The sequence below is a fragment of the Nicotiana tabacum genome, chromosome 1 (genome assembly GCF_000715075.1).
Source record: "Nicotiana tabacum cultivar K326 chromosome 1, ASM71507v2, whole genome shotgun sequence".
In the NCBI taxonomy this organism is placed as follows: Eukaryota; Viridiplantae; Streptophyta; class Magnoliopsida; order Solanales; family Solanaceae; genus Nicotiana; species Nicotiana tabacum.
In genome coordinates, this window is record NC_134080.1 from 195,965,976 (window position 1) to 195,979,343 (window position 13,368).

A 13,368-nucleotide genomic window follows, 5' to 3' on the forward strand; every position below is an offset into this window, starting at 1 on the left:
TCCAAAAGTTGTAATTCAGTTCAAGGTTCATTTCGCCTTTTTATCTTTCAAGAACTTCTGATCGATGTTTTTTAAGAATGATTGAAGTCCCCATGCCAAAGGCATTGGATAACCTCCCTCATACTGTATCTTAGTCAAAAAAAAAAGAAATGAGAGAGTCTTATCAGTGAAAACCCGTACGGGCACTATAAGGCGATAGTGAGCAGAGAAATGAGAGAGTCTTATTGGTGAAAACCCAGATGGGCACCATAAGGTGACAGTTAGTAGAGAAATGAGAGAGGTTAGTTAGCGAAAACCTGCAATGGGCGCTACTAGCCGAATAAGGGTCTTTGATTCTCCGGCATGAGCACAACCAAGGCAAATTCAAGATGAACATTTGCGGCGGATTTTGAGAATTAGACAGCTCAGACAGATCAAGCATTCAGTCCAAAATGCATGTCATGGCTCATTAAAGTCGGCACATACCTCCAGATAAGTCTCCTTATTCCTTTTCCCGAAAGGGACACCTTTTGTTTAAGCACAGTTCTTTTTTGCTTCCAATTATTATTCTATTTTTACCCATAATTTTTCTTTGCGTCCCCTTCGGTCTAATCCTGCATCAAAATCGAAGCAAAGAAAGGGCTGCAAAACTGGCTACAACTTCCCCGTAATGTCGAGCACAATTTGGGCCATATATGGCATTGACGAAGGCACGAATCCATCTCTGATCTCATTCGATAAGACAAACAAAGTGTCGAAAAAAAGAGCTGAAAAGGTCGCCTAAGCAAGACCTGCTTTATGAGAAAAGTTGATGGGCACTACGGACACAAACTGATACTGGGGTAAGACAACTGAGTTTGATTTTAGAGAAAAAAACATTGCCTTAAAGACAAGGGTAGCGGTACCATGGACATCTGGGTATGAAACAGTTGGGGGCAATATTGTGAAGCCAAGGTCTCTAGAAAATGATCCAGAGCGGCATAACATCTCGGTACCACGCTGACAAAATCGGTTCTTCGACAGCAGTGGTCGTGAATCAAGCTACTCAGGGCATCAAGGCCACAAACCAACCACCACTTTAAAAACTCACAAGTTTTTTTTTGTTTAAAAAAGGAACAAAGGAGTGCATAATGTCGGTCCTAGTTCAGGGTGTTTTACGTAGCTTAACCCAGGTAGAACCATTTCGCCTAAGGGGATCTAGTTCGACATTCCAGGTAGAAGTAATCTTCGCTCAGGTTGTTTAAATACAATTTAACTCAGATCGAACTGTTTCGCCTAGAGGGATTCAACACTTTATCGATAATACATGGTGCTAACACCCAATTTTATTTCCTTCCAGTAAGAGAGTGTACCAGCCTATGATTACATTTCCTTTCAGTTGCACAAGGTACCGATCCTTGGTTAAACTATCCTTCGTTACCAAATTTTATCTCTTTCAGCTAGTTTATACTACTGTTTCTATCTGCCTTTTCAATAAATTAGATAATTTACAGATTTCTCTAATAACTCACAGAATTTTCCTAGTGCCACACTAGGGCAGAAAATTTTTGTTCATTTTTGTTTGTCTTTGATGGCTTTGCAGGCTCTGCTGTATAGCACAAGTGACAATTAAAGCTTGCAGTTTTAGTTTCTCATTAGAAGAAAGAAATCCTTCGATCACAAGATAGTCGGAGTTTAGCTTTGATAATGTGTCAGCAGCCCAGCTTCTCAAGATTCATCTTCTCAAATTCTGATCCAGAAAGCAAGCCATCGAGATTGAGTCATAATCTTTTCTTCAAAAGAATTAAGATCCAATCTAATGTCAACACAAGCGAGCAGGTCAAGAATCAAGATTTGACTCTAGAAGACACGTGGATAGGAATTTTTGTACTCTTAGTTTGCAGACAAATGTAGTGCTCTTCTCTTTTTCTTTTGATGTAAGAAGCAGTAACGGTAAGAGTAACAACAACATCAGCAGCAATAGCAGTCTTAACTCCAGTGTCTGGTAGTCCCACCTACCAAATTTTCCCAAACTACACTGACCTGATTCCTTTATAGCCAAGGATATGTAGGCAACCTCGGAAACAAGGTTCGGTCACCACCTTTTTCAAAATGCTTCCACTAGAGTGAATGTGAGTAAAAAATTATCCATGTCATTTATTTGTCTTTGCACGAAAACTCTTCATGTTCTCGAGCAAAGAGGGGCAGCTGTAAATGCCTAATTCTCGTGTTATATATATATAAAATATGTATGTGTGTGTGTGTTTGTTCTTATTTGTGTATGTATAGGTTTTAAGAGTTGAGTAATGGTTTGATAAATGGGGTGGGGTTTGGGCTAGTGTAATTTAATTAAAATTGTGCCAAAATTGGCCCAAAATTTGAGCCCAAAGAGCCCAAACCTGGTCCAAAAGGGGGCTGCCAAGAAGAGCTAAAAACGACGTAGTTTTGTCTTGAAACTACGTCGTTTTGGTTAAGTGACAAGATTCAATCTCATCCACCCATTTTGATTTAATCCAACGGTCCTAGTTTGATCTTCATCCTAGGTATTTAAAGCCTAAAATCCCCAAAATTTTCTCCATTTCCCCCTTATTTCCTCTCTCTTCTTTCCCTCTCCTTCTTCTCTCCTCTCTCTCTCTCTTCACTCTCTCTACGCCGCCCCAGCTCCGCCCACCGTCGCCTGCCGGAAATCGCCGCCGCCGGCGAACCACCTCCAAACACCTCCAAATTCACACCACGTAATCTCCACACCTTCCTCTTTCCATATCTCCAAACCAAATCCTAAAAAAATCCCTCAAACTCCTTGAATCTTAGATCTAGAAAACTTTCCCGTCACTTTTTTGCCCAAATTCTTGAAGCTCCAACCACTACCACCCCAAAATACCTACATCAATGGATAGAGCTCCTCAAGACCAAACTATTGATGTCAATTCTACCCCAAAAATCGGGCGACCAAAATCCGGCCTAATTCCGGCGACCTCCCGGAACACCCTCTTTGGAATACCACCATTTTTTCGGCCTTTTGATGTGTAAAATGGTAAAATACTATTCTTTTTCATGGCTGATTTTTTTATTTTTATTTTTAATTTTCAGATTTATTTTTGCCTATTATTAATTATTTTAGCATTAGTTTTTGAAGTTTGAAATGTTAAATTTTCTATTTTTGCACTTGTTGAAGTAGTAAAATAGTTTTGTATTGATAAAAGTGAGGTAATGAAAAATACTTAAGAGTATATGGTACTTGCTTGGTTGTTTGTTTACTGTTTCAAGACTCTTTGAGTACAACACTCAAAAGTCAAATTGTTTGGTAAGAAAATGTAGACCTTTGGACATTATTTGAATAAAGTCTATCTTTGAATAGTGGAGAGCATATTTTGTTTGAAATACTTGACAAGATTTGAACTAGAAAGTCTTGCTTTTTGAATTTAAGAGCAGATTTTGTAGAAAAATCTGTCAAAAAGATTGATTTTTAATTTTTTGAAATAGCTGGTTGTTTTGATATATCGAGGGGACTCCATCACACTTCATCGGGGGCATTTTTTATAATTGCTTTGTCACAAAAACCAAAAAAAAATTCAGCAGTTGAACACATGAAAAGTAAGCTGAAATGGTGAGCTTTAGGAGTGAATCTTAGAGTGAAAACTTTTTAAAAAGTATAAGTCCTCATTAGAGTTCGTTTCTGGGTTCTCTCTCTAAGTTTTCGGGTTATTGTAACACGGATTTGCTGCTGGTTTTATGCTGCTTTAGTTGCTGAACTACTGTTTATTCTTTTGCTACCAAGTAATCCTTTAAGACTCGTAATGTACGTATTTTCAGCAATGAGAACAATTTGAACATGTTGCACCATTTAAATGTGTTTGATGTGATGAATAGTTTGACAACAAAAGAGCTTGTATGTTATTGTTATGTATCAAGCATGTGATAATGTGAATATAGTCCTTCATAATACTTAAATATTGAGTTGTAAGTTTTTGAATGTGATATGTAAGTCGTTTATGGATTTTGTTTAAGCATGTTTTCAAGCTATTATATCCGAGTAATAATGCTAAGTATGCCATGAATGACTTTAGGTGTATAACATATAGCATGAGTTCGTTTTAGTTGCTAAAATTTCACTGCCAACATATGCTTCTAGGAATGCTGTGATAATATCTTTGTGAATCTGGCCATTTTGCCGGATTTGCAAAAATGGCTATTTTTGTAAAGTGGGCGTTTATACAATTGTGACTATGTAGTTAATGGTCATGAACTCAAACTATGTAAAGAGCTAAGATTGTATCAACTTTGGGCCTTATTGAATCAAAGATAAAAGTTGGCCCATTTACCTTTAAACAACAAAATTACCCTTTTTCTTCTATATAGCATTGGGCCAATTGAAATTCATTTCTTGGCCCATTTTAATAATAAATTCCAGCAGCCCAAAAGCTTCGTACAAGCTAGCCCATTTTTTTAACAAGAAGTTGGCTCATTTCTTTTAAAATAGATAAAGTTGGTCCAACATTTATTTGCATAATTTTTCCCAACTATAAAGCTCGAAAAAATAATAATAATATCAGATTTTTCTGCTATTTTAATTAACTAATTTCCCTTTAATTAATTTAAACGTTAGGCAAATAGTAGGTGCACTTTAACTTCACGGACTCACTTGTGTAGCGTGACACTTAACTTTTAATAAGTTAATTCATCAATTTCATGTCATATTCAATAGTTTTAATTAATTTATAAATCTTTTGTCATAATTACGGATTCGCTTGCGTAGCGTGGTAGTGACATTTAATAAATTTTCTGGAAAAAAAGAGGGTTAATGTTTCCTCCAACACAATTGCAGCAATTTTTCAAAAGTAAATAACGTGCTAACAATCGTCTGTCATGACTGCGGATTCACTTGTGTAGTGTCGTTATGACTAAATAATAAATTTCGTCGATCATGCATTCGCTTGCGTAGTGTGGTTATGACATCTTATTATTCAAAAATATTCTTTAATTTTTTCTAATAATCAAGAGATAAAAGAGGATAGGTAAAATATGAAAATTATATAAATCACAGTTTGTCCAAAATTAATTCAAGCCAAGTTTAAGTCATTAAAGCGACCGTGCTAGAACCACGGGACTTGGGGAATGCCTTATACCTTCTCCCCGGTCAACAGAATTCCTTACCCGAACTTTGTTTTCGCGGACCGATTAAAATAGAGTCAAACCTTCCTTTGACTAGGGATCCAAATAAATGGTGACCTTGGAACACCGAAAAAATCAATTCTAAGTGGCGACTCTGAACAATAAAATAATCCCTATTCAAATTTTGTCACTTTAATTGAAAAAACTCTTTGGCTCATACACATATTATTATTATTTTGAGAGGTAGAAAAGGAGGTGTGACAAACATATTTCTCAAACAGGTCTCTAGCTATCGCCTTTGTAAAAGAATCAGCTATCATGCTTCGCATATGAATGTAGTGTAAATTTATCTCTCTACTTGTTACCATGTCTCTCACAAAGTTATACTTGATGTCAATGTGTTTGGTCTTGCTATAATAGTTACGATCTTTTGTGTATGCAATAGCCGCTTGACTATCACAATATAGAGTCAGGGGACCCTGAGAGTTCTTTATAATATCCAAATGATTAAAGAATCTCTTCAACCAAATAGCTTCTTGTACTGCAGACGCACAAGCCATAAACTCATCTTCCATCATCGAAAGGGCTGTACAAGTTTGTTTCTTACTTTTCCACGAAAATGCACCACCATTAAGTAAGAAAGTATTACCAGATGTTGATTTTCTATCATTCCATTCACCATCCCAATCAACATCTATATATCCTCTCAAGTATAAATCATTTCAATTATAACATAGTGAATAATCTGCAGTTCCCTTCAAGTATTTGAAAATTCTATTCACAACTTTCCAATGATCTCTTCCAGGATTGGATTTATACGTGCTAACCAGACCTATGGCATTAAAAATGTCTGGGCGAGTATATATCGTAGCGTACATCAAGCTCCCAACAACACTTGAATATGGAACTCGAGACATGTCTTCCTTTTAATTTTCAGTGGGAGAAATTCCAAGGCTCAAAGTTTCAGCTCTCACTATAGGAGTATCCATGGATTTGCAACTATTCATGCGAAAAAGCTCCAAAATTTTCTTTATATAAGTTTCTTGAGATAGACTCAATAACTTTTTGGAACGGTCTCTTTGGATCTTAACTCCAAGGATATAGTCTGTATCACCCATATCTTTCATGTCAAATGACTTTGAAAGCCATGACTTGATGGTTTTCTTACTCTAAATTATTTTCGGACAATAAAATATCATCCACATACAGAGAAAGAATTACAAACATCCCATTGGACTTCTTCACATAAATGTAATTGTTGGCCTAAGTAAAGGTGAAGGTTTGAAGACTGACTAAGGAACTCAGACATGGACCAGGTCCAAATTGTGAAGCACAGTTATGATCAACTCAAACATGTGAGATGCATGTGAAGGAGATAAACCTAACTTAACAGAAATGATATCTCCTGATCATGATCGAAAAGGTTGCATATTGGATAAGGAGAAAGACTCCTTACACAAAGAGAACACGATTTAGGAAAAGGATAGAGTTAGAGTATGAGATCAACTAGAACTCTTCCACCATGGAAGAGTAACATCTGTATCTTAGTCAATCTCTAATTACTAACTCCTTAAATATAAGTGTTGTTCTCTTTTACAAGTAATGCACATAAGCAGAAGTTAAACGTGAATTGAGAGCAAAACAGCAAGGCAATTTTGCAAGCAATTTATGTGTGATTAAAACGTGCAATCCTGAAGCTACTTGAACTAGATAGAAGAACCAGTTCCAAGTGTCTATATTTTATTCTAGTTCAATTGTAGTAGGTGATTTTACATTGTACCTTTCAACTTATATAGAAGCAATTGTATTAGGTAATTAGAGTTTTCAAGTTAGAGTTAACTTGAAGTTGTTTCAACAGTTAAGACTGTGTGCCATAATGGGATTAGAGTTAATCCTAGGTTTACAAAAGAGTTTTTGTAAATGCACTGTTTGGCTTAGTGATTTTAGTGGAGAGTTTAGAAAAATCCTACTGGAAGGTAGGTCGTGGTTTTTTAACCTTTTGAGCCAGGTGTTTTCCACGTAAAATCTCTATGTTCTTTGTTTTTGTATTTATTATTCCGCAACAGTAGTAGTTGGAACACATAGAAGAACCAGGTCCTTCTATAATCAAGTTAAGCAAAAATTTGGTACCACACTAATCACCCCCCTCCTTGTGTGGTATTGAAGTGTAAAATATCAATTGGTATCAGAGCAGGTTATCCTTTAAAAGGCTAACACCTTAAGAACAGATCAAGATGAGTACACCACTTGGAAACTGGGAAGGACAATCCACTGCTAGGCCTCCACTCTTTAATAACCAGTGCTATTCATGGTGGAAGAACAGGATGAGAGACCACATCATAGGAGAAGACTATGAACTTTAGGACATTATTACTGATAGTCTCCTGGATACTACAAAGAAGAATGCTGAAGGAGTGGATAAGAATGCCAAGGCCAAGAAATGGCTTGTGTGTGGACTAGGCCCAGACGAGTACAACAGAATTCAAAGCTGTACTACTGCTAAGGAGGGACACTCTACAAGTGGCCCATGAAGGAACTCCTCAAGTAAAGAGATCAAGAGGAACAGTGTTGTATTCTCAATATGAAAATTTCACCATGAAGGAAGAAGAAACCATCCAAGAAATGTACACAAAGTTTATAACACTGACAAATGAACTTAAGTCTCTTGGAAGAATTATTCTTGAAGAAGACAAGGTTGAGAAAATCTTGACAAGGGTCTTGCCAGTAACTTGGGAAAGCAAAATCACTGCTATTCAGGAATCAAAGAACATTGCCACTCTCAAGTTGGATGAGCTGATTGGAAATCTCATTGCCTATGAACTGAAAAGGCAAACCATGAATATGGATGCACCAAAGAAGGAAAGAAGCCTAGCTCTTAGAATAGATGAAGGTGCAGACTTAGAGGATGGTGAAATGGCTATGGTCACAAGGAATTTCAAGAAGTACCTAATGAGAGGAAAGGGTTATTCAAGAGGTGCAACCTTCAACAAGACAAGGGCCCCTAAAAAATAGACCAACGAGGGCTACTACAAATGTGGTAAGACTGACCACATGATCAAGAATTGTCCTCAGCGGGAAATTGAATGGAAGAAAGAAAGGGCTGAACGAAGAAACAGGAAGAAGGAACAGGCTACCCAAGAAGAACAAAGGATCAACAAAGGCTATGGTTGCTACTTGGGAAGAAAGCTCAGATGAAGATTCAGAAGATGAAGCTGGAGATGAACAAGCACTTATGGCCATTAGAGAATCAGACGATGAATAAGAGGTAAGTGTGATTCATCTCAAAGACAAGATTAAATTTTTGTCTAAAGAAAAGCTATCTGAATTACTACTAGACTTCATTGATGAGACTAAGGTCATAAACAATGAGAAGGAACAGATGTCTAGGGAATGTGTTATCCTAAAAGCCAAGTGCAAAAATATGGAACTCAGGGCTAGTGAAAGTGATAGTAAAAATATTGAGTTGAAGAACCAGGTTCTTGAACTTGACACCACTATCTTAGAACTTAGATCTGAAAATTTAAAACTGAATTTAGGAACAGGTAAAAAGAAAGTTGATCATACACATCTCACCTTAGAAGAAAATCTAGGAAAAATGAAGGATGAGTTGTACAATGAGAGATGAGTAGATAAGAGTCCTAAAAGTAGATCTAGGCAAGGTGAAACATGAACTTGACAGAACTTGCCAATAGAATAAGTCCTCTGATGCACTATCATAGCTGCAAGAGCACCACAGTAGCAATAAGAGAGGACATGGCTATGGGACCCCAGCACCTAAGTGGGACCCCAATATGATGTACATCACACTTCCTGAGAACAAAATTTGCACACACTGTGACAAGACAGATCATTACAAAAGTTAATGTAATGCAAAAGAAAAGGCCATTCAAAATAACAAAATCTTTGTTCAAGAGAAAAATAGGCTGCCTAGATGGGCTAAAAGGAATTCAATTCACCCCTTTGCCTATAGAATGGGACCAAACAAGTTTGGGTTCCTAAGACTAACCCCTGATTTTGTTTTGCAGGTCCAAGTAAAGGGAAGTAGCCAAATATGGTACATGGATAGTGGTTTCTCAAAGCATATAACTGGAATTAAGAACCAGTTCCTTTCACTTGAGGACCTAAAAGGAGGTAATGTCTCCTTTGGAAATGGGAAGAAAGGTGAGATCATTGGGGTTGGAAAGGTAGGTAAGACAGACTCACATTCCATTGAGAATGTCTACTTGAAAGATGGCTTGAAATATAGCCTAATCAGTGTATCACAACTGTGTGACAGAGGTAACCTGGTAGCATTCACCTCGACCAAATATTTTATGATTAATCTTACCACCGACAAGATTGTTTTGTAGGGAAAAAGAGTAAACAATATTTACATTGTAGATTTTTCCACTCTTTCAGAAAACGAACTCACTTGCCTAAGTATGTTGGACAATGATCCCTTCCTATGGTACAAAAGAATTGGTCATGAAAGTCTAAATCAACTCAACAAATTAGTCTCCAAGGACCTGGTGATAGGGTTTTCTAACATCAAGTTCAAGGAAGACAAAGTTTGTGAGGCTTGTGCAAGGGGAAAGAAGGTAAGATCCTCTTTTAAAATCAAGAAAGTGGAAAGCACGACCAGGTCGATGGAACTGGTTCATATGGATCTTTGTGGTCCAACGAGAACATTGAGCAAATGTGGTAAGAAATATGTGATGATACTTGTTGATGATTACTCTAGGTTTACTTGGGTATTGTTTTTAACATCTAAGGATGAAGCATTTGACATGTTTACTGCCTTTGTTAAAACTTAGAAACAACTAGGCAATCAACTTGCATCAATTAGGTCTGATTATGGAATTGAATTTAAAAATGCTAAGTTTGCTGAAATTTGTGATGAGCATGGTATATATTATAATTTCTCTGTCTCTAGGAATCCTCAACAAAATGGAGTAGTTGAAAGAAAGAATAGGACTCTTGAAGATATGGCTAGGACTATGCTTCTTTCTAGTAAACTACCTCATAGCTTCTGGGCAGAAGCTGTAAATACTACATGTTAAATCATTAATAGGTGCATGACTAGACCTCTTGTAGAGAAGACCCCCTATAAGTACCTTAAAGGTAGAAAACCAAATATATCCCATCTTAAGGCATTTGGATGCAAGTGCTTTGTGCACAATAATGGAAAGGACTCCCTAGGTAAGTTTGATCCCAGAAGTGATGAGGGAGTATTCTTGGGATATTCTTCACATAAAAAAGCTCATTAAGTGTACAACAAAAGAACTTTGTGTGTAGAAGAAAGTGTACATTTAGTTTTTGATGAAACTAACTTTTTTCTGAGAGATAAGAACATGAAGATGAAGCTATTGGGCTGGTAAAAGAATTAAGTGAAGTCACAGCTCAAGTTGAAACTACACCAAAAGAAGGAACAGGTAATGGAACAAGTTCTTCCATCCAGGGCAATCTAACAGGGGGAACTGAATAAAGAAGAAGTGAATCTAACTCCCAAATGGAACCTGTCCATGAGCCTATTCCTCAGCTACAGAACATGGGAGAAACTCCAAATAGAAATCAGTTGGTTGTGAAACCTTACAAGTATCAAAGTTCTCATCCCATTGAGAACATCCATACTGGCCCAACTTCTGGAGTTAAAACCAGATCTTAATTAAAGAATCTGTGTGCTTTTTGATTTATTCTTATCTCTTATTGAACCTAAAAATGTTGCTAAAGCTTTGTAGGATGCAAACTGGGTGAATGGAATGCAAGATGAACTCAATCAATTTGAAAGAAGTCAAGTGTGGAATCTGGTCACAAGACCCAATGACAGATCAGTCATTGGCACTAAATGGGTCTTCAGAAACAAACTTGATGAAGATGGAATGGTTACAAGAAACAAGGCAAGATTTGTGGTCTAAGGTTATAGCCAAGAGGAACGCATAGATTATGATGAGACCTTTGCTCCGGTTGCAAGACTGGAGGCAATAAGACTCCTCATAGCCTTTGTAGCACACATGAAATTTACCCTTCACCAAATGGAAGTGAGAGTGCCTTCCTAAATGGCTACTTAAAGGAAGAAGTCTTTGTCAAACAACCTCCAGGGTTCAAAATTAAGGAGTGTCCAAATCATGTATACAAACTGGACAAGGCCCTATATGGACTGAAGCAGGCTCCTAGAGCATGGCATGAACACCTATCCAAATTCCTGCTTGAACATGGATACAAAAGAGGTAAGATTGACAGCACTCTATTCTTGAGGGAAAAAGGTAAAGATCTACTAGTAGTTCAAATATATGTCGATGACATAATTTTTAGGGCAACCATTGAAAAACTAAGTAAGGAATTTGATAAATTAATAGGGAGTGAGTTTGAAATGAGTATGATGGGTGAGATTAACCTCTTCTTAGGCTTACAGATCAAACAAAATCCAAATAGAACCATGATTCATTTTCAAAAATATGCAAAAGAGTTGATTACGAAGTTCAAAATGGATAAATAAAAAGAAATAGACACACCCATTGCAACAACTACTAAATTAGACATAGATGAACCTAGTTCATCTCTTGATCGGAAGTTGTATGGGGATGTGATTGGTTCACGTTTGTATCTTAATGCTAGCAGACCTAACATAGTTTTCAGTGTAGGGCTTTGTGCTCATTTTCAGGCAAATCCTAAGGAATCCCACTTAACTGCTGTCAAGAGGATACTGAGATATTTGAAAGGCACTACTGATCTTTGCCTTTGGTAACCTAAATGTAGTAACTTTAATCTAGTAGGATATACTGATGCTGATTATGCAGGTTTCCTTGTGGATAGGAAAAACACCTTAGATATGGCTCATTTTCTTGGTTCATGTCTGGTATCATGGGCCACTAAAAAGCAGAATTCAGTGGCCTTATCCAGTACTGAGGCTGAATATGTTGCTACTACCTCTTTTTGTGCTCAGCTGCTGTGGAACAAACAACAACTGATGGATTTTGGTGTTGAAGTTGGTTGCATCCCTATCTTCTGTGATAACACTAGTGCTATAAGTATGACCAAGAACCCAGTTCATCATAAGAGGACTAAGTACATAGATGTTAGACATTACTTCTTAAGGGACAACTATGAGAAACGATTGATTACTATAGAATTCTGTGCTACTGATAAACAAATTGCTGGCATCTTTACTAAAGCACTGAGTAGAGAAAGCTTTGAAAGGAACATGTTAGAATTATAGATGATTAAGATCACCTAATGGGACCAGCTCAGAATGCACAATGAAAAATAATGAATGAAAAAAATTGAAAAAAATGGAAAATGAAAAAAAATGGCTAGGAAATCTGGAACGTGTGTAAATATATAGATTAATTTTTACTCAGTTTCATATTGTAAATAGTATACTCTTGTGACATGTGTTGATATGACTCACTAATCTCTAACAAAATTTTCTCTATTTTGGTAAATTGAGGCATGATCAAGAGAATTCTAAATGAAGAACCTGGTTCATCAGAATAACGAGGTATGTTTTCAATACTCTGCACAATTAGAAATATAAATATTTAAATCATTAGCAGAGTACTACCTATGTTCAAAAACATCAGAAAATCCTATCCGTTTATTCAACCACATAAAATGCCTAAAATCTAGGGAAGTTTAACCATTCATTCAACCTGAAATTTCAGGTTGATTAGACCTCTAATTGACTGCTAAAAGCTACCGTTAGTCATTAAATAAGTTTCTTTCTTTAAATACCCATCATCACTCTCTACCACTCTTATTATTCCAAACTGTCAAAAATCTCACAAACTCTCTCAAGCCATCCGTTAAAATGTCGAACCCTCAATATAATCTAGGCACTCTTCAACCACCATCCCCTTCTGGTTCCTCTAAACCTCCACAACCCAGCACAAACCCCCAACCTAAGAAAAGATGTGTCAAAATGCTTGCTCGAAAAACTGTAGCCACAGGTGCACTGTCGAAGAGATTAAACGCATAATTGAAGGCTACCTAAGCCTAAGAATCTGAACATTCAGATGATTCCTTCAAGTTGGCAAGTGAGGGGGAAGGACCTGCATCTTCTGACTCTGAGAAGATTCAGAGTTCCCCTGCTGAGGTACGTTCTGTATTGGTTGAAAGTGTAGAAAATAGGTTTTTTCTTGTTGGGATTGTTAGAGATATGGAAATGCCTGAATTGAGAAGGAGAGGAGGTAAAAACAAAAATGAAAAAGAAAAAGAGAGAGATGGTACAAGCAGTGATGTGAGGGGACCATGGGTAGAAGTGGTTGATTCGTCGCCCACCTCTGAGATGATTAGACCAGTAATTTGTAGGGCTGGGGGAGA